This window comes from Schistocerca serialis, chromosome 3, assembly GCF_023864345.2.
Source record: "Schistocerca serialis cubense isolate TAMUIC-IGC-003099 chromosome 3, iqSchSeri2.2, whole genome shotgun sequence".
Lineage (NCBI taxonomy): Eukaryota > Metazoa > Arthropoda > Insecta > Orthoptera > Acrididae > Schistocerca > Schistocerca serialis.
The window spans coordinates 822,293,710-822,317,325 of NC_064640.1; the positions used below are offsets into that span (position 1 = coordinate 822,293,710).

The 23,616-nt window shown below is 38.8% G+C and overlaps 1 non-coding gene across 1 annotated transcript; it reads right to left on the minus strand.

The window, feature by feature from the left end:
• Positions 1-23,114: 23,114 nt before the first annotated feature.
• Positions 23,115-23,189, minus strand: Trnat-ugu (transfer RNA threonine (anticodon UGU)). The gene has a single exon. It is a non-coding gene; the product is annotated as a tRNA-Thr (tRNA).
• Between the last annotated feature and the right edge of the window lie 427 nt (positions 23,190-23,616).

Consider the following 23,616-nt stretch of genomic DNA (forward strand, 5'->3'; position numbering starts at 1 on the left):
GAAACAAAACTCTCTGGTGCTGTGGCTCAGTGTAGCCACCTTTCATATGCCCTTCCTCGACGGGCTAGAATTTGATGGTATTTTTTGCCAGCATTGGTGGTGAAAATACCACCAAATTCGTCAAAAAAAATACAGACAAAAATAAGAGATAATATTAATACGTATATATCACATAATTAGATAAAATTTTGGCTTTGCACTGACCTTTCAATAACGTAATATATACAATACAGTAGGCAATACAAATTCTTTCATACATGTGGCTTTACATAATAGTTTACACAATACACAAAAAATCAGTTTATACAAATGTTCACATAAAATACTTTTAATTATTCAAAACAAAAAACAAATAGTTGATAGTTCCAGCAGCAGCACCCAGCAATGGCTAACAGGTGCAAACACCAACAAGTGACATTTTAGTACAAGCAGTTCCATCTGTGGCACCCAGTAATGTTGAGCAGGTGCAGACCCCAACAAGTGACATCTCAGTAGAAGCAGTTCTTCAGTGGCACCCAGTAATGTTGAGCAGGTGCAGACACCAACAAGTCACATTTCTCAGCAGAAGCAGTTCCATTAGTGGCACCCAGCAGTCCATAATATTCACTATCACTGATCACACTGTTCATCAGAGTTTATAAGCAGAAATTAAATATGTCCTAGTGGCACCAATCATGTAGAAAAAGTACAAGTAACAGTCCATAATATTCACTATCACTAATCACACAGTTCATCAGCAGAAATTAAACATTTCTAAGTGTCACACATCAATGTTGAACAAGTGCACGTAACAGTTCATAATATTCACCATCACTAATCAGACAGTTCGGGCATGAACAATAGTTTGAATGCACATACAAATGCTTTTACAAAATTATTCTCAATGCTCTTACACAAAACATACATATTCTAATAAACACACAAATGATATCAGATAATTGTCATGTTAACTATTACAAATACTCAAATATCAGTAAACCTATAATATTTATGGGTGTCAGTGCAAGCCACTACAAACAAATAAAATAATATTTAGGAGATAGGTGGGTAGGATTAGGAAAGGAAAACACGAAACACACTCATCTTTCATCCACATTAAGTACTACTGTGTAATTGAATAGTGTTAACTGTGTAAATGCAATTCTGTCAAAATTTGATGTTCATCATGTGTATCAAGTAGTAGTGGCAGCAATGTATAACAGTCAATAATAGTTAAGTCAACGTCATAGTCATCATGTCAAGACCAATGTTTGCCAAGCCAGATCAAAATGTACGGTTGCTGAACAACTGTCAGTGAGCCAAGATATGCAAATACTTCCTCTCTCAAAAAAAAAAAAAAAAAAAAAAAAAATGTACTGCTTATAGATTTAACAAGTGTGTGTAGACAATCTTCCTTCTACTTTAGTGTTCTTGTCTGCTATCTTCATCCTCCTTGTTCCATATAGACCAACAACAAAAAATATGCACCTCACTTACTTTACCTCTTATACACCAAAACTCCAATAATCATCAGCATCACATAATCTCAATACTTCAATAATACCTCTTACGTCGATACATATAAATCTTATCATCAATATCATTTACTTTACCTCTTGTCCACAAAAACTCCAATAATCATCAACTTCATATAATCTCAATACCTCAATAATACCTCTTCAAATAGTTGACACATATAAACCTTTCGCCAATATCATTTCACTTCCGTAACAACTCTTTCCTCTAGTCAGTCTCCTCGAACAAGTACAGATAAAATCCTAATGCAAACATCCCATACAATCTGAAGACACACTGTCAACACACAACCTCTGTGTAATCCATCTGACCCAAATCTTCTACTTCTTATAAATTATAAAATGGATTTTGGTTACCTTGTCCATCATTAAATAAAAGAAATGCATACATGACCTCTAACAGACTTTGTTCGAATAACTCTCAGTAATTAAGTACAATTACGGAGTGTAAATGATCATAATGTTTCACAGTGTGTACACCACTTCAAGAATTATGGCAAACAGAAGCAAACATGTGGAGTATTTCTTGTGTCAGTGTCACTTCCTATTTCAATTGCTCACGAAAAATGCAGTGTAATAGCTGTCAATGGTCTAAACCTAGTTTTAGTATGTCATGTCGTTAGCTTCCTTCCTATTAGTATAAATTTATACAGTTTCCATAAAACCTCCAGCTCGTGTGGCTTCTATGAAGTTTCTTGTACTAATGTCGTTCGTCGAATTATAGCAGTTCATTTTCTTATCTTAAAAATATCAGGCACTGAGCGTAAGCAAAACATGCAATAGCGAGTAAATATACCAGTAGAGAACAGAATGCCAACAAGTGGATGCAGCACAATTCCTACAACGAGGCTCTGCCAAGCAAACAATCTATAATTAATACCATAGTGTGACATAAACTCTATGTTTGTACACAGTATATCAGCATTTCTATATACCAAATTAAAGAGTAGTTATGACAACAAACAAATGTATAAATACGCAATCCATAAGCATAGCAGCAAACATATATCTTACGTAATAAACAGGTCATTAGCATCATATCAGTATAAGCAAATAAATGTTAATATGTAATCTTAATAAGTAAACATAAAGGCGCAAGCAGATAAATCACAAAGTGTAACCTACATACATACAATTAATCAGGTGACAATTATAATTTAAATAAATAAGCACAGCAGGCACATAAAAAAAAATGACATCAGTGAAAAAGCATAATATATACAAATAACAACACTGTTCATTAATCAGTCATTGTCAAAATCAGTAAATGTACGCAAGCACGTCGCTTCACAAGTAAATTCATAGAACATTAAATTAGCACAGATGATGAATCACGTAATCGCGAGCAGCAAATTACGTCTAAAGTACGTACCTAAGTGGAATTATGTTACCTGAAAAATAAACTCAATAGTTACCTTTTTAGTGTATTACTTTCTTCTTCGAAATTACATTCTTCCTGAAATTTTCTCGATAGCAAGTCCTCTTAACGTCGGACACACACAGAATTTACCTGAAGGTCTTAAATATTTTATACAACCGTATCCTGAAAAATACTGAACGTTAATAACATAATTTATCAAGTCACTATAGCTTTATACTGAATTTAATCGGAGAAATTAGACTGTATTTGTTTACGGCTGTCAGTGCATTTGCACTGAGCGCTCGATCAGCTGTAGGCGCATGACGTAGACAGTGATTGTTTGCGGTCATCGACTGCCTTGTGCGGCGCGCAGACTTGACTGTTGCTTTGAGTATATGCCGCCGCCAAAACACAGCGCGGTATCCTTGTATTCTCTGCATGTTTACGTAAACTGTGTTTCTCGAAAGTATGTCATTCCACAAAAATTTTAACGTTTGATATATGATGTATTCCCTTAGAGCGTCGTGATTTATGAGTTTCCACTTCAACAGTGTTATCATGAATAATTTTGCGAATTCTATATGGACCGTTATAAAGCAGAAAAAAATTGCGACACAAGCCTTTTCCTTTGTGAGACAAACGATGAGACTTAACACCTTTTGACCAACTGACAAGATTTTTAAACGACCAGGACGCTTAGCTGATTTCTCTCTTCTAGCAGCCGCAGATGCAATATTTTGTAGAGCCAGGTTGACAACTTCAGAATGCCGCAGTTTCCGTGAAGGCGGAAAAGGAACGATTTCAGAAATGCGATTTGTCGGTGCTTTGTTTTTTAATATCAGTATTGGCGGTGAAGAAGTTGAGTCATTAGGAAGTTCATGCAGAATGTTTTGAAAAATATGAAGATACTGATCCCACGTTCTGTGATTCTGATGACAATAAAGACGACACAATTTATTGATTTCCTTCATCCATCTCTCTGAAGCGTTAGATTGAGGGTGAAAAAGTGGAATGAAAATTGGTTTAATTTTACGACGCCGTAGAGTACGAAGCCAAATTTTAGAACGAAACTGTGATCCATTATCTGATAAAACCTTATCAACATGACCAACTTCTTTAAGAAAATGGATAATGAAAGCGTTAGATACTGATCGAGCTGTTGCTTTGCGTAAAGGTGTAAAACACACATATTTTGACGTCAACTCCACTGCTACGAAAATGTACGCAAAACCATTAGTAGAACGAACCACTGGACCGAACAAATCGACTGCAGCCATCTCCTTTAATTTCGCTGGAATGATAGGAAACAACGGTGCTCTGTGAGAAATTGTTGGCGGCTTAGCCTTTTGACATAATTTGCATTTGGCAAGAACAGATCGAATACGTTTTTCCATATTACTGAAGTAGTAATTTTCTCGTAATTTATGAAAGCATTTTCTAAGGACCAAAGTGTGCATAACTGAAATGCGTATACCAAATCAGCTTATTAACCACTCATCAGGAATACAAACTAACCAAACAGAGTTGTCGACCGATTTTCGTTTAAAAAGAATGTCATTGCGAACTAAATAATGCTGTCTAATCGCTACGCTTTCCTTTCTCCTCCACTTCTCCTTAATGTCCTTCCAGATTGGATCCTTATTTTGCTCCTTAGCGATGTCCTGGAGCGAAGACGCAATAAAGTTCTCAAACGCAACACCTTGAATATACATCAAACAATAATTGTTTTCTATGCAGTCCTCTTCAGCACTTTGTTTCAAACCCATAGGCGCACGTGATAAAGCATCAGCAACAATATTTCAAGAACCCTGTATGTAAACAATACTAAAGTCAAATTCCTGTAGATACAACGCCCATCGTGACAATCTGCCACGAGTTAATTTTGTCGACATAAGAAATTCCAGAGCTCGATGATCGGTGTAAACCTTAGTATGTCTGCCAAACAAAAATGTGCGAAATTTTGTGAAAGCCCAAACAACAGCCAAAGCTTCTAGTTCCGTAATCGAATAATTCTTTTCTGATTTAGAGAGAACACGACTTCCAAATGCAATAGTCTTCTGTACTACAACGCCGTCTTCTATCTCTTGAAATAAATGTGCACCTAGGCCTTTGTATGATGAGTCCGTCGCCAAACAAAAATCTTTAGATAAATCCGGATGTGAAAGAAGTGGAGCAGCAACTAAAGCATCACGAAGTTGTTCAAATTCTGACTGATCTTCCTCATCCCAACACCAATTAGAAATCTTTCCGGATAGTTCACATAAACGAGGTGTGGCCAAATCGTTCAATTTAACAAAGCGTCTAAGAAAATTACAGACACCAAGGAAACTACGAACCTCACGTTTTGTGGTAGGAACAGCATAATTACGAATAACGTCTAATTTTTCTGGATCAGGAAGAATACCTTCTGTAGAAATAATGTGACAGAGAAATTTCACCTGTGAACGACCGAATTCAGATTTTTCCAAGTTCACTGTAACCATATGGTCAGTCGTAAAGGAAGTGGCTGGTCTGCAGAGACAGGTCGAGAATATAGAATCAGTGTGTAGTGGGGATGTCCGTGTTACTGATAAGTCGCATATATGTACAGTACTTAATAATCACTTTCTGAATATAGTCCCAACAGGGAATCATATAGCACTCTTAGAAAAAAGTGTTCCGAGACTGTTACCTGAAATGCTCCTCCATGATACTGACAAGAGGGAGATTGAGTTAATAATTAAATCACTAAAGACCAAGAACTCTCATGGATATGACGGGGTATCTAGCAGAATACTGAAGTATTGTTCCACGTATGTTAGCTCAGTACTTAGCCATATCTGTAACTTTTCCTTTAGGAGTGGTCGGTTTCCTGACCGATTAAAGTACTCGGTAGTGAAGCCACTTTATAAAAAGGGAGACAGGGATAATGTTGACAATGATAGACCTATTTCTATGCCATCGGTGTTTGCTAAAGTTATCGAGAGGGTTGTATATACAAGGTTACTGCAGCATTTAAATTCACATAATTTGCTGTCAAATGTACAGTTTGGTTTTAGAAATGGCTTAACAACTGAAAATGCTATAGTCTCTTTTCTCTGTGAGGTTTTGGACGGATTAAATAAAAGGTTGCGAACGTTAGGTGTTTTCTTTGATTTAACGAAGGCTTTTGACTGTGTTGACCACAAAATATTACTGCAGAAGTTGGAACATTATGGAATAAGGGGAGTAGCTTACAATTGGTTCGCCTCCTACTTTAAGAACAGAAAGCAGAAGGTAATCCTCCGCAATATTGAGAGTGGTAATGATGTTCAGTCCCAATGGGGCACTGTTAAATGGGGCATTCCCCAAGGGTCGGTGCTGGGGCCACTGCTGTTTCTTATTTATGTAAATGATATGCCTTCTAGTATTACAGGTGATTCAAAAATATTTCTGTTTGCTGATGACACCACCTTGGTAGTGAAGGATCTTGTGTGTATTATTGAAACATTATCAAATAATGTAGTGCATGATATAAGTTCGTGGTTTGTGGAAAATAATTTGATGCTAAATCACAGTAAGACTCAGTTTTTACAGTTTCTAACCCATAATTCAACAAGAACTGACATTTTAATCAGACAGAATGGGCATGTTATAAGCGAGACGCAACAGTTCAAGTTCCTATGCGTACAGATAGATAGTAAGCTGTTGTGGAAAGCCCATGTTCAGGATCTTGTTCAGAAACTAAATGCCGCTTTATTTAACATCAGAACAGTATCTGAAATAAGTGACATTTCAACACGAAAAGTAGTATACTTAGCATATTTTCATACGCTTATGTCATATGGTATTATTTTTTGGGGTAATTCTTCTGGTTCAAAAAGGGTATTTTTGGCTCAAAAACGGGCTGTTCGAGCTATCTATGGTGTAAGTTCGAAAACCTCTTGTCGACCCCTATTCAATAGTCTGGGAATTTTGACATTGCCCTCACAGTATGTATTTTCTTTAATGTCGTTTGTTGTTAGCAATATTAGCTTATTCCCAAAGTTAGCAGCTTTCACTCAGTTAATACTAGGCAGAAATCAAATCTGCATGTGGAATGCACTTCCTTGACTTTGTGCAGAAAGGAGTGCAGTACTCTGCTGCATCCATTTTCAATAAGCTACCACAAGAACTCAAAAATCTTACCAGTAGCCCAAACACTTTTAAGCCTAAACTGAAGAGTTTCCTCATGGCTCACTACTCCTATTCTGTCGAGGAGCTCCTTGAAGAGCTAAAAAATTAAGCAAATTCCAGTGTTACATTCTTGATTTTCTTTATTTAAACTAACGACTTGTCGCCTGAATATGTTTCTTATATTTCATTTTATATGTTTCTACAATCGTGTTATAATTTCATGTATTGACTCGTTCCATGACCATGGAGACTTCTAAATGTGGTCCCACGGAACAATAAATAAAAAAAATAAAAAAATGTAAATGTTTCCGAGAGAAAAGCGGTCAATGTGACGATCTGTCATTACGTCATTATGAAAACAAATGACGAAAACGCTATGTTTTCTTCAGTTCTTACTACACAGTAACACTTCTCGCATTTTCTCCCGTAATGTGGCGGCCATACCTCGGTTCATGCTGAATCTTAAGGTCCTAGGTTAACTGCAAGGCACCTAATGCGGCCAGTAATTGTATTTTCGATAACTAATACATGACTTGTATTACTCCTTACTTGTCGACTGCATAATCTTAGAGGCTTCTATTTCGTACAGTGTGGTACGACTGCATAGTTCAGCAGGCGACATTAATTGCCAGACGATAAATGTAAATGTTTCCAAGGGAAAAGCGTACAATGTGACGATCTGTCATTACGTCATTATGAAAATAAATGAAGAAAACGCTATGTTTTTACTACACACTAACACTTCTCGCATTTTCTCCTGTAATGTGGCCGCTACACCTCGGTTCATGGTAGATCTTAAGGTCCTAGGTCAACTGCAAGGCACCTAATGCGGCGAATAATTGTAATTTCGTAACTGAAACATGACTCGTACTACTCCTTACTTGTCGACTGCATAATCTTAGAGGCTTCTATTTCGTACAGGGTGGTGCGACTGCATACCTGAGAAGACGATATTAATTGACAGACGACAAATGTAAATGTTTCCGAGAGAAAATCGTCCAATGTGACGATCTGTCATTACGTCATTATGAATGAAAATGACGAAAACACTGTGTTTTCTTCTGTTCTTACTACACGGTAACACTTCTCGCATTTTCTCCAAAATGTGGCCGCCATACCTCAGTTCATGCTAAATATTAAGGTCCTAGGTCAACTCCAAGGCACCTAATGCGCGCCAATAATTGTATATTCAATAGCTAAAACATGACTTGTACTACTTACTTCTCGACTGCATAAGCTTAGAATCTTCTATTTCGTACAGAGTGGTGCGACTGCACAGCTCAGCACGCGACATTAATTGCCAGACGATAAATGTAAATGTTTCCGAGAGAAATGCGTCCAATGTGACGATCTGTCATTACGTCATTATGAAAACAAATGACAAAACGCTATGTTTATCGGTTTTTACTACACAGTAACACTTCCCGCATTTTCTCCTGTATTGTGGCCGCCATACCTCGGTTCATGCAAAATCTTAAGGGCGTAGGTCAACTGCATGGCACGTAATGCGGCCAATAATTGTATTTTCGATAGCTAAAACATTACTTGTATACTCCTTACTTGTCGACTGCATAAACTTAGAAGCATCTCTTTCGTACACTGGTGCGACTGCATAGCTCAACAGGCGACATTAATTGCCAGACGATAAATGTAAATGTTTCCGAGATTGCGAATTTGACTCGCTGATATTATAGTCGTAGGATAAGGTTATTTCTTTTTGTGAACCGAACAATTTTACATTTCGGGAACATTTAAACCAAGTTGCCAGTCTTTGCACTACACTGGAATCTTATCAGAGCGTGGCTTCTTTCAGACAGTAATTCATTACAGACAACTGCATCATTTGCGGAAAGTGTGAAGTTTCAAATAGACCGCGTAACCACCACCCCCTTCTCCCCTCCAAATTGCTATCTGAAGACTGGAAGTCCCATATGTAAACCACCTTCAGAAGTTCGTTTACATTCCGTATCAGTTAACGCGTTAAATACTTGACCTGAAGAAGCATAGCCCTTTGCAGTTGAAGAGGCTCTGTTTTAAGAGAAGCTAGTTTTTCGAAAACATCTCAATGTTTAGGTAATGAACTAGGTGTTGTACAATGCTATAATTTTTCAGGTACATTCAGCGATGTGTGTGGATACTGTCTGGCAAATGTGTTGCGAATACAGTGAGTAGTAAAGAAGTAATAAATTCAAAATTCATGCCTGATGCTGACGCCTTACTGCATGAACAGCTAAAATATAGGAGCGATAGAAGTCTTTTTCCTTTCATCATTCTGTCAGGGATGTCAGCGGAAAAAAAATGTTTCGGAAAGTTTCGACATTATGTGTGAAGTTTGTTGGAAGTCGGCAAGTGCTGCCATTCACAAATGCACGGTGAATATAATCTGGATAATTTTCGCGCCATGAAATTATGCTGCCTTAGACGAGTACGCGGTTTTTAACTTTTAACGCCCGACTTATTGCGTTAAACCTATGTCTTTAAATGAAGAACGGAAGGAGGATTGTATTTAATGTGCCATCGATGTCGAGGTCATTAGAGACGGAGCAGGAGCTGGCATTGCGTCAAGGAAGGGTAGAGGAAGTCAGCCGTGCCCTTTCAAAGGAACCATCCCGGCACTTACTTGGAGTGATTTAGGAAAATTACTGAAAACGTACCAGGATGGCCGGACGCGGATTTAAACCGTCGTCCTCCCGAATGCGAGTCTAGTGTACTAGTTGACAGCTCGTTGTCTAGAAGCTAGCGTTGCTGCTCTGGATCATGGGATTCCGGGTTCGATTCACGGCTGGGTTGCGTTCTCCGCCCGGGAACTAGGTGTCTGTGTTGTCCTTATCATTTCATCATCATTCGTGAAGGTGGCGAAACTGGACTGTGAAAGGTTGGGGCTTAGTACAGGCGCTGATAACCGTGCAGTTGAGCGCTCCACAAACCAAACATCATCATCATCATCATCATCATCATCATCATCATCATCATCATCTTACCATGTACTAACCACTGCGCCAGCTCGCTCGGTATACATTTAAATGGGTAGATTATGTCAGCATTTTTAGTATTTACATTGACTTCATTCTTCATAAATGAAAGCATGAACTACGAGCAGACAAAGGAATTGGGATAACGAATGAGAAATACCTGATTGTGCTTCTGTTTGTAGATGACATGATTCAAGTAAATGAAATGACCTCCAAAGATCTATATACCACCTGAACGAAACATGCAACGAATACAACTTTAAAATTTCTAGTAATAAAACGTAAATAAGTGCACTTCGAGGAAAATATTCAGTCAGATTAAAACTAGTTTTGGATAATCCTGCTTTAAAACAGGTCTCTTAAACCTTCATTTAGGGTATGCTGTAAGATCTGATTTTTACTCTGATACTGAAAATAAATTACACAAATTCTAAGCTGTCTGTGGCACCATTATCAGAACATTGGGCAATAAAGTACAAAAAGAGATTTTCCCGAAATTCTGTAAAGTGGTCGCAGTTCCTGTGTTATGCTATGAAAGCGAAAACATGGTTAAAACAAAACAATTCATACGGCAGAGATGAGGATCCTAAGAAATTCGAAGGGCTGCAGAACAAGAAATGATTAGGAATGAAGATACTAGAGAAAAATTAAGTATTTTTAACAGAAACTAAAAAATTCAAAAATATCGTGAAGACTGGTGAGAATGCAAAGTCCCAGACTTCCCCAAAATATTCTGAACTACAAGCGGAATGGGAGACGTGATATTGAAAGGCCTTGGACGTGGGAGTAATTTCGTTTGAGAGACTATCCCGCGCGGCGACTACTGAAGTACTTATACAATTCTTAAGTTATACACCAAAATAAGTAAGTTTTAATGTAGTTTACTTTCACTAATGTAAAAAAAAAGAAAAAAAACGTTTCTCGCTTTCTAAAGTGGGCTATGTTCTTTCTCAGGGTTCAAACTGTCTCCATGCCAAATTTGAACAGTTTCTGTTAAGCGGTTTCGTCTCGAAAACGAAACAGACTGTGTTACACAGAAGAAAAACAACTGAGAGAAAGAAGCGGCATCACTTTCTGCAGGACGCGCCCATCATTTTGCAGGACAATGTTCGGGCAGGCTTGGTTCAAGTCCTGACTAATTTGTTCGACGTGTGGGGCTGGAAAGCGCCGCACCACTCACCACACTCCCCGGACTTATGGCCTCGTGAGCTCAGCTTGATTCCTAACGTGAAGAACGAACTTTGGGGTATTCGTTTCGGAGCTGTTATGGAGATTCGTCGGACAATAGACCGCTCCATTCGAACTACCTATACAACTGGCGTAGATATGGGTATCTTGCTCTTTCGACATCACTGCCGACGGCCTATATACGAGAGCTGTTCAAAAAATATCCGAATTTTTTAATTGTTGAAATCAACAATGGTATCAGGGCGTGCGTGTGCTCATGTTTTCAGGCATACATAGCACACATACCTGATTTTCTCCACTACTTCGGAACACTTGTAAGTGGTACACGTTGGATTTAGTAATGTGAGCAAAATGACGTCGTTGCATCACATCAGGCTTCAAGCTTGGCGATTCTCAAGTTGAAACCATCGTGTGTTTGTGGACGAAGTAATGGGTACTACACGGCTAAAGGAGTGGTACAACCGTTTCAAAGGTAGCCGCTAATCAATGAAGACAGAAGTCAGTTAAGGTACGACCTCAATATCCGCAAATCGGGTCGTTACTGACCCCGCAAGATCCCTGGTGAAGCAGAATAGACGAATCACTATCAGAGAAGTTGCAGTCTAATGTAAAGGACGTAAATTCAACTAAATAACTAGGTATTACAATAACGAACAACTTAAATTGGAAGGAACACATTGAAAATGTTGTGGGGAAGGCTAACCAAAGACTGTATTTTATTGACAGGACACTTAGAAAACGTAACAGACCTACAAAGGAGACCGTCTACACTACGCTTGTCCGTCCTCTTTTGAGTACTGCTGGGAGATGTGGGATCCTTACCAGATAGGACTGACGGAGTACATCGAAAAAGTTCAAAGAAAGGCAACACGTTTTCTACTATCGCGAAGTATGGGAGAGAGTGTCACAGAAATGATACAGGATTTGGGCTGGACGTCATTAAAAGAAAAGCGTTTTTCGTTGCGACGGAATCTTCTCACGAAATTCCAATCACCAATTTTTTCCTCCGAATGCGAAAATATTTTGTTGACACCGACCTACGTTGGGAGGAACGATCACCAAGATAAAATAAGGGAAGTCAGAGCTCGTACGGAAAGATACAGGTGATCATTCTTTACGGGTGGTATACGAGATTGGAATAATAGAGACTTGTGGAGGTGGTTTCCATAACCATCTGCCAGGCATTTAAATGTGATTTGCAGAGTATCCATGCAGATGTAAGTATAGGTGTTCACATTATTTTTCCTATCCCTTGTATGTGCATATCACTTCCCACGAACTTTGTTACCTCGATGTCGTTATCTGCACCATTTTCTAAATATGGAGCTTACTTATATTATCTTTAATGTTAATATACAACATGAACAGTAAGACTCCCAACACATTTCCCTGTGGCCCAAGCGGTTATTTTTACACGTATAGATAAACTCTCCATTCAAGATGAGATGCTGTGTCCTCCCTACAAAAATATTTTACTGTGTCGTACTTTATACGATACAGGCAAACGGTCAACTACAATTGCTGTTAACTGTGCGGTAACCTCTAGCCTATCAGAAGCGGTTTAGGAAAATTGTTTCAAATGAGTATACGCATTCGTATTTCAGCAGGTGCACAGTTTTGCCTTTCAATTTTTGCACGTTTCCCAGATACTTTTTCGAAAATATCGAGCAAAACAAGTCGAAATGTTTATTACATCAAGAAACAATGAAGAAGCAAATGCGGGTTTGTTCGCAAACCCGAAGCAACATCTGGTGCAAGAGTCATGGGTTTTAATACAGTAGCTGTCGATAGGTTTATTTCGTTGCTAACAAATGTAACTGACAAACACAAAGTAATGACTTCTCAAATATCTAATTGTGATGAAACAGTCGTTTCGGTTAATCCTAAAAACCAATCGAAGATCACGACTTGCAAGGGGAAACGTCAAGTAGGAACGTTAACATCTGCAGAAAGGGGCGAAACTGCAACCTGCCTCATTAGTACGTCAGCAAGCGGAGCTTACATGCCTCCTAGCTTATTCTTCCACGAAAGAAGAAGCAGAAATAATTTGAGTTAGGACTGGCAGCAGGAGGTTGCGCTGAGGTCCACAGGACCGCATGGATGGCCAGAGTAATTCTTGTATGGTTTCGAAAATTTGTCGAATTTTCTAAGGCATCAAAGCACTTCCCAGTTCTCCTTATATCAGATGGCCATTCAGCACATACCACGAACATTGACGTTAAGGGCTACGCGAGGGAGAGTGGCGTTTCGTTGCTATCTTTACCACCACATTGCTCTCACAGACTTCAGCCGCTTGATGTTTGTTTTATAAAGCCTTTAAGTCCTCGTTATAGTGATCAGCTTCGAGAATGGCTACGAAGCCACGCAGGATAATTCGTAACTATCTTTCAAATTTCAACGCTTTTTGGTTCAGCTTTCGTCTAGAGTGCAACAATGAAAACCGCTATTAAAGGTTTCGAAGCTACTAGAATATGGCCCACGGACCCATCCATATTCACCGATCCAGATTTCCTCCCGGCAGACACAACTGACATCGGACGTGACAGGCCGTCAGATAAACAGGTTATTATATATGAACAATTGTAATTGCCTCCACCTAGCACACCAGCTAAAAAAGACGTCGGCAATGGGCTCGATAATCAAGTGGGCGAGGTTTCAGCGAATTGTAACAATGAACTGCCGCCTAAGAATGACAAAGTTATTGAGGCTAATTGTTCTAATCTTGGGTGCTCTTGGATGACAACTGACAACACGACCTCCTCATTTCATATTTCACCTGAAATTCTGATGGCCTTGCGAAAAGTTAACGAAAGCAAGGAAAGAGCGAAACTGAAGATGGGGAAGACCGTTGTTTTAACTGATTCGCCGTACAAAAAGAGTTAAAAGCCGTTATTAGGAAAAATAGAAAAAGAACTTTGCTAAAGAAGAAAGAGCAAAGAAAAACTATTTCCGAAAGAGAATAAAATTAAGAATTCAAAAAAGAAAGAAAGGGCCTGAAGACAAATGGAAAACAGGAGAGAGAATACAATGCTAACGAGAGTGATTATGAGGAAAGTTCTGACTGCGAATGTTTATATTGTGGTGGGTTATATTCAAAATCAGTTGAAGGTTGGGTCGCTTGTTCCACGTGCAAAAAACGGACACACGATTCTTGTGCAGGAATAGATAGCGACGATGATGAGTCTCTCCTCGTGTGTGAATTTTGTAAACAGCCTTAAGAAAAGGAGACAATACATGAAAACTGTAGTTTGACATTAATATTCACTTTAAACTAAATAAATACCGAGTAAGCCAATATTTTCTGCATTTCTGATAATTTTATACGGTTTTGTAATCACATTCTGCCGCGTGCACAGGGCAGAATGGGGCAAATGTCATCCATTTCTGTTTCTGAGTGAAAAATATTGTCTTATTTTATGGCAATGTTCTTGTATTTTTGTGATTAATACATTATAATGTGTTCATATAAGAATTGGTAATTCTCTTATTTATCAATTTTGTACATGTACTCCAAGATTTCAACTTTGTACCCCATTCTACCCTGGGTTCCCAATGTGTCGGATAAGAAAAACAAAAATACAATCGCTACTCGTTTCTTTAACGACAATTTAAGCTGTGCTCTCGGGTTCCTCCCATCGTTCATCACGATATATTCCGAAAAAAATCATAGTTAACGAACATTATAAATTGCTCTAGAAACGAAGTCAATCGCAGGTGACATTTAATAAGGCCACTGATATCCTTCTAAACCCAAACTAATGACCGTCATGCTGAACGTCATGGGTCAAAGCGGACGGGTGGAATCGAAATACGCCCTTTGCCCACGGTCGCTTCTTTCTGTCAAGTTGTGCCATTAATTTCTCTGCTCCCTAATCTGATTTCGTATCTCCCCATCAGCTATTCGATCTAAACTTTTTTAGCATTCTTCTACACCACCACATTTCGATAGGTTCTAGTCCTCTCCTGTTTGGGGAACCAGGCATATTAACTACTGATTCGCAATATATATATTCCGAAGGGCAGAAGGTACCTCAAAAACAATGAAAATAATTTTTATTGGTGATTATACCAGTTTGATTTACACTTAGTGCGAATATAAAAGCATTTTTGTTCAAATCCTTATTTGAAGGTCCTAAATGTCAGTTTAAATGGTAGCTTGCTATGTAAGGCATGCCCACTTGTTTCTCTGTGACAGCTCTTCTCTGAGATGATAAGCCTAGGGACATTTTTGCCCGTTGCTTTGAGCTTTCACCTATTGAATACATTTTTTCTTGTCTCGTAGTCAGTTGTTTGCTACAGTAATAACGTGTCAGGGGTGTTTTTCGTTTCTGAACAAAACAAATGCCAAGATCTACCCACAAAGTTTTCGAGAGAAGTTGTAGAAGACTTGAAAAAATAAAATAGTAAATATCACGAAACAAATGTTATGTTTTAGTACAGCATTGGAAAGGAACGAAAAGCTTTACGAGCCATCTAAAAACTTAAAAAAAACTTTACTGTGCACTGCTTGCAAATAAACGGCAGAGAAATCTGTTACACATACAGTGACAGAAACTATGAATTTAAATGGGTGCATGTATGTCGTTAAGTGCAATACAACTTTAAATTTTCCGTAACTTTTCTAACTAAATGTACCTTTCCTCTCAAACCATTTATCCCAGAACCATGGAATTCTAGCGGTCAGTTGTCTAACTCGAGGGCAAGAAGTAATATTTTTTAATGCTTCATAGCTGTATTATAAAGAACACTGTGGGCTTTTTATTTTTGAAATTTTCCCTCAAAACGTGTCTTTCTAAATTTTTCCAAAATTACACAATTAATATATTCATGAAAAATAGTCAGCTTGTTGGAAAATAGTGGAGATGCATATAAGAAATGTTCTGTGTTTTACCGTTAATATAACACAGCTTGAGATAAGGGACATGGAAATAGATCAATTTAACATGGTGAAGATAGAAGATACGTAATCCCCGCGAAATTTGTCTTTAAAAACAAATGAATATTTTCAAATCAACAGCTCATTTCATTTCATGAAGTCATTACTAGAAACGTGAATAATCTCCACAAAAATTTGGAAGTCAATTACTTTGGTGCAAGAAAGTCTCCATCATTCAGGAAAACGAATTTTTCAATAATTTGCCAGCAGCCATAAAAAGCTTTACTACTGATAAATTTCAGTTTATGAGGAGCCTAAAGGATTTATTGCTAACCATCTCCTCCGACCCCACTAATGAAGTGAATTTTTTAGAAGAAGTAGGGTGCGCGCGATTGAGAAAGAAAGAAAGAAAGAAAGAAAGAGAGAGAGAGAGAGAGAGAGAGAGAGAGAGAGAGAGAGAGAGAGAGAGAGAGAGAGGGGGGGGGGGGCAAATAATGCAAGTACAATCAAAAGTATATCTAAATTTTCATTCCACATTCCATGTCCATGATCACTCCAGTTGCAATCAGTGGAAGATAAATTAGCATATTAGTTTCCCATTGAGTATCTCCTCATTATGGATCAATTATAACAGAAAGTACAAATAATCCAACATAACCCTCTTCTCTGTCCCACTTCTGTTGAAGGTTACATATCAGACAAATACCTTCATATTGTTGTTTTTGTGGTCTTCGGTATAGAGACTGGTTTGATGCAGTTCTCCATGCTACTAAATCATGTGCATCTCCCAATACCCACTGCAACGTACATCCTTCTGAATCTACTTACCGTATTCATCTCTTGGTCTCCCTCTTCGATTTTTAACCTCCACGTTGCCCTCAAATACTACATTGGTCATCCCTTGATGCCTCAGAATATGTCCTACCAACCGATTCCTTCTTCTAGTCAAGTTGTGCCACAAATTTCTCTTCTCCCCAATTCTATTCAATACCTCGTCATTAGTTATATCATCTACCAATCAGATCTTCAGCATTCTTCTGTAGCACCACATTTCTAAAGCTTCTATTCCCTTCTTGTACAAACTCTTTATCGTCCTTGATTCACTTCCATACATGGCTACACTCAATGCAAATACTCTGAGAAAAGACTTCCTGATACCTAAAGCTATATTCGATGTTAACAAATTTTTCTTCTTCAGAAACACTTTCCTTGCCATTGCCAGTCTACGTTTTATATCCTCTCTACTTCGACCGTCATCAGTTGTTTTGCTATCCAAATGGCAGAACTCCTTTACTACTTTAAGTGTCTCACTTCCTAATCTAATTCCCTCAGCATCACCGAACTTAATTCGACTACATTCCATTATATTCGTTTTGCTTTTATTGATGCTCATCTTATATCATCCTTTTAGGACACTTCATTCCGTTCAGCTGCTCTTCCAGGTCCTTCGATGTCTCTGACAGAATTACGTCATCAGTGAACCTCGAGGTTTTAATTTCTTCTCCATGGATTTTAATTCCTACTCCGAATTTTTCATTTGTTTCCTTTACTGCTTGCTGAAAAACAGATTGAATAACAACAAGGATAGACTACAAACCTGTCTCACTCCCTTCCCAACCACTGCTTCCCTTTCATGTCCCTCGACTCTTATAACTGCCATATGGTTTCTGTACAAATTGTAAATAGCCTTTCGCTCCCTGTATTTTATCCCTGCCACCTTCAGGATTTGAAAGAGTATTCCACTCAACATTGTCAAAAGCTTTCTCTAAGTTTACAAATGCTCGAAATGTAGGTTTGAACTTCCTTAATCTATCTTCTAAGATAAGTCGTAGGGTCACCATTGCCCCACGCATTCCAGTATTTCTATGGAATCCAAACTGGTCTTCCCCGAAGTCGGCTTCTACCAGTCTTTCCATTCGTCGGTACAAAATTCGTGTTAGTATTCTGCAGCCATGGCTTATTAAACTGGAAATTTTAACATCTGTCAACACCTGCTTTCTTTGGGATTGGAATTATTATATTCTTCTTGAAATCTGAGGGTATTTCATCTGTCTCATACATCTTGCTCACCAGATGGTAGAGTTTTGTCAGGACCAGCTCTCCCAAGGCCGTCAGTAGTTCTAAGGGAATGTTGTCTACTCCCGGGGCCTTGTTTCTACTAAGGTCTTTCAGTGCTCTGTCAAACTCTTCACGCAGTATCACATTTCCCATTTCATGTTCATCTACATTCTCTTCCATTTCCATAATATTGTCCTCAATTACATCGCCCTTGTATAGACCCTCTATATACTCCTTCCACATTTCTGCTCTCCCTTCTTTGCTTAGAACTGACTTTCCATCTGAGCTCTTGATATGCATACAAGTGGATCTCGTTTCTCCAAAGGTCTCTTTAATTTTCCTATGGGCAGTATCTATCTTACCCCTAGTGATATGCGCCTCTACATCCTTATATTTGTCCTCTTAGCCATCCCTGCTTAGCCATTTTGCACTTCCTGTCGATCTCATTTTTGAGACGTTTGTATTTCTTTTTGCTTGCTTCATTTAATGCATTTTTGTATTTTCTCCTTTCATCAATTAAATTCAGTATCTCCTCTGTTACCCAAGGATTTCTACTAGCCCACGTCTTTTTACCTACTTGATGTTCTGCTAGTTCTTCCTTCAAAGCTACCCATTCTTCTACTACTGTACTTCTTTCCCCCATTCCTGTCAATCGTTTCCTAATGCTCTCCCTGAAACTCTCTAAAACCTCTAGTTCTGTCAGTTTATCCATGTCCCATCTCCTTAAATTCCCACTTTTCTGTATTTCTTCAGTTTTAATCTACAATTCATAACCAATAGGTTGTGCTCAGAGTCCACCTCTGCCCCTGGAAATGTCTTACAATTTAAAACCTGGTTCCTAAATGTCTGTCCTACCATTATATAATCTATCTGAAATATTGCAGTATCTCCAGGTCTCTTCCACGTATACAACATTCTTTCGTGACTCTTGAACCAAGTGTTAGCTATGATGAAGTTATGCTCTGTACAAAATTCTACCAGGCGGCTTCCTCTTTCATTTCTTAACCCCATTCCATATTCACCTACTACATTTCCTTCTCTTCCTTTTCCTACTATCGAATTCCAGTCACCCATGACTATTAAATTGTCTCCCTTCACTACCTGAATAATTTCTTTTATCTCATCACACATTTCATCAATATCTTTGTCTTCTGCGGAGCTAGTTGGCATATAAACTTGCGCTACTGTGGTAGGCGTGGGCTTCGTGTCTTTCTTGGCCACAATAATGCGTTTACTATGCTGTTTGTAGTAGCTTACCCGCATCCCTATCTTTTTATCCATTATTAGATCTACTCGTGAATTACCTTAATATTAGCCTTCCTAATGCTTAAAACTATATTCGATGTCAGCAATGACGCCGGTGGGCAGACTAACATGAAATTACTGACAGTCGAGCAAGTCACGAATACATCCGACAAGCTGATGGGCCCTTCACAGGAAGAGGTTTTTCGCCGCAAACGCGGAAAACTGAAATCCGGCAAATGAGTAAAAATATATATATTCACTGACAATAAATTAGTATACGTACACAACATACACCACAAGTCTGGGATTTCTCTATTACGTAATAGTTTTTGTGATAGTATCTTGCAGCTTTCACTTTTTTTAATTAAAGAGATTTTAAAAGGACCCAAAGAACGTTTTGGACTACGCTACAAATCGTTCTGTTAGCACAGTCTTTACTTCGTAATCACTTTCGTTGAGTTCAGCGACACTCAACCAAAATCTCCAACCTAACCGAGACAATGCGTTACACCACACTGGAACGAAGTAATTTTATATGGATAAGGATCTCCATGACCTGTCTACGTCTAATATAAAAAAATCTCCGAACCATTCTCCTCAAATAGATCGCAATCTTCACTTCACCTTTTAACTGTTACCATTTCAGAATTAAAAACCAAATTCATAGAAAATTTGGCTACCAATCACAAAACTAGAAAAACAAAAATAATAATAGTGAGAACGTGATACGGGTTAGCAAAAACCATAAACAGGAGATTCTACAGAAATGAAAAGTGAGAAAGGGAATTATTAATATTATCGACCGTTTACGAAGTCTAGGCTACGAAAGGGATGAAACCACAAATCGATTAATTGGTGGAAGAGTTGTGTTTTAAGATTAAATATAAACAAGAATTACAGAAAAATATATCGAAGCTATATTATGAAAAATTGCTAAATGTGGAGACAATTGTGTCCTTCAGTATTAAATGAGTTTGTGCCCCTAGTACGGATAAAACAGTAGGGCTATCTGCAGCATCAGAAGAAACTTCGGATATGTGTTTCATATTTCATCGAAGCCTGCAGTCTATAAATAAACAAAAAATCACTAAAGGGAAATTACCTACGAATAAGTTTTTGGTAAAGAAACACAGGGCACAAATACGTATGTAGCCTTAATACGCACTACAACTTGGACTAACGACGAGCAAATATCAATATAACCTGTACAGCCTGTACGCTTTCCAAAGCTGTTATCCATGAAAAAGCGAAACGGCGTATCGTCAACAAAATACAATTTGACTCCGAAACAATTACATTAGCTGACAATCGGCACTGACTTTAGTCAATGGGCACTGTTAAAAATTTGTGCCAGACCAGGATTAGCGCCCGAGTCCCCTGGTTACTAGGGAGAGGCAATGATCACTGTGTCCTAATTACGCAGTGGTCAACATAATTGCACGAAATGTCCAAGCATGCCGTCCGCAGAACCAAATTCCCAATTCCTCCACAGACCGCTAATGTAGTGCTCCTTGTACATTATCATCCTCGCCTTAATTATACAGTATATGCCGAAAAGAACAGACACCGAATATATACAAACTTAGCCTTACGAACATTGCAGACGCCGTCTATGTAACACACGTCACACTTCAAAGAATTTACAAATTCTTTGCATTGTTTACTATAGAACACGAATCAAGTAACGTAAAAAAAAAGCACTGCGTCTATTGCGATCATGATTCAGAGTTAAAAAAAAAAAAAAAAGGACTAAGAAGTCGCCTACATATTACAGTTGCTGACGAAAGAGGAGAACCATTATTTTTCCACAAACGGAAATATAGTTAAAATTACGCTTCTATTTCGGCTAGTTTCGGCGGTACTAAAATTTGTAGTGAAAGTTACACAGCGGACTCTCTCCCCCCACCCTCCAGAAACGTAGTTTTCGTGGCTGTTGTGCAACTTTTGTACACAGCTAGAGAAAGTGTGTTAAATATGGCGCGGACGGAAACACTAGGCTACGCTACAGGGCAATCTGCAAGCACAACGTTTACTTGGCATTCATAATCGTTGGCATAAAAAACTCTCAATCAAATTACCCGCTTACAACCTAAGTTAGATCTAGGGCTACACTACCCATCGGACTGTCATCACAACCAAAATTTCATTGAGGGGATGTTGGGGGGGGGGGGGGGGTGGAGTTCCTGTATCTCTCTCTAGGCAAAACTGTCAGTTATTGTAGATTGATTGTCAGTCTCAACTACAAGATTTACTAATGATAAACACTTTTGAGGCGGCTCCTAATTGTAGAATAGTTCTCTTCGTCTTACTTGGCATAAATTGTTCGCTGGCGTCCCTTGTTGTTGTCCTAGCAGACCGAACGCACCGCACATCCGACACCTTCGGAACGACTCACTGGTCAGTTAGCAACTGAGCCGGGCACTGTTTACATCGTGAAAGGAAACCTATGCAAAGATGTACACTCAAATGGCACGACTGAGTAGTGCACACACACACACACACACACACACACACACACACACACACACACACACACACACAGTAATATCTGTGGAATGTCCATCGACACGCGCAGAACAAAATTCTTCTCGCGAACGTACAGCGTCTCCGAAAAAAAATCTCGTGACTATATTCCGGCGTTACGGCCAGGTTCTCATTCAATTGAGCAAAAAATGGTACATTAGGAAATTTTTTTTGAGACAGTGTAAATACATTCGAAGGATCTGTTTGGGAATTACGAGTGATCATACTATGAGCCTTATCTTAGATTTTCAGTAAAAAAAAAAAAGAACAAAATGGCGCCCGTAATTGATCAAGGGCCTGCGAGTCTGAAGTACGCAGACTGCGTGCAGTGTTGTCGCTCAGATGTTACCTGAAATCAAAAATGGATAACATCAGTCGAAATTACATAAAATTTATGGGAGCTCATACCTAACCGCAACGAAACAACCTTAAATTTAACGATACGGTGCAAATTCGAACTTTGAGTTCGATTTTTTGGGGGTATGTTTCACTCCTTATGCCTTCACAAAAATTGGTTAATATTAATCAATGTCATATATTATAGGTATAAGCTCCTGAGAAAAATGTTTACTGTTCTGGGTCAGAGGTAGAAGTTAAGAGATTGAACCATTTCTAGATAATGCTGCATGCCGTTCTGAGAAAATCGTTTCTCGAAAACAAAAAAAAAGTTCAAAGTTTAGGGAAAACTTTCAGTTATATTATTACTTCGATATGCATGAACTAAGTGTTACACATATTTTTTTAATGTCGCTGAACACGAATCTGATCTCCGTATTGGATTAGCCGTTTTGAATATTGAAAATCTAACTCCAAAGGATTATGTTTTGACCAATTTTTACCAAATATGTATTTTCGTTATTTACGTTTAGTGTGCAATTCAAGGAGTACTTATCAACCCTGCCTCTAGCTCGAATTGTTCCTAAATAGCAATTCCCTGTTCTTCTTGGCAGGAAAAGCCGATCTGTCTAAGCTGGGTATGCAGCACTCGGCAGCCTGCACTCGATATTCGTCCGTATTGTCGGCGAGTATGTTTGCATGCATTCTACGGTATGAATCATTTTGTGCACGTGCGTCACCGGACGAGCTTTCATCTTTCATCTACATCTATATGGATACCCTGCAAATCACATTTAAGTGCCTGGCAAAGGGATCATCGAATTACCTTCACAATTGAAAATTAATTGAAACCCTCAGCTGTCGACAGGTGTTGTTGATACACTTCGATGGGGACAGCTGAAAATGTGTGCCCCGACCGGGACTCGAACCCGGGATCTCCTGCTTACATGGCAGACACTCAATCCATCTGAGCCACCGAGGGCACAAATGAATAGCATAGCACGACTGCAGGGATTTATCCCTTGCACGCTTCCCGTGAGACTCACATTCCCAACTGTCCACAATCCACGTACGTAATGTACGTAATAGGTATTTGCCCATCCACTCATTACTGGCGCACACTAAGGTGACGATTCCCGTAAGAATTCGGGCAACCTGTGCGCATTCGAACAGACGAAGGTCAATGGCTGGGTAGCGTTTAACCATATATATGAAGATAGTAACTGTTCTCGAAAGAACAGGCGCCACTCATGACCGAGCAGCTTCTCTAGAATACATGATAGACCGGCCGTTGTGGCCGAGCGGTTCTAGGCGCTTCAGTCGGGAACCGCGGGACCGGTACGGTCGCAGGTTCAAACCCTACCTCGGGCATGGATGTGTGTGATGTCCTTAGGTTTAAGTCGTTCTAAG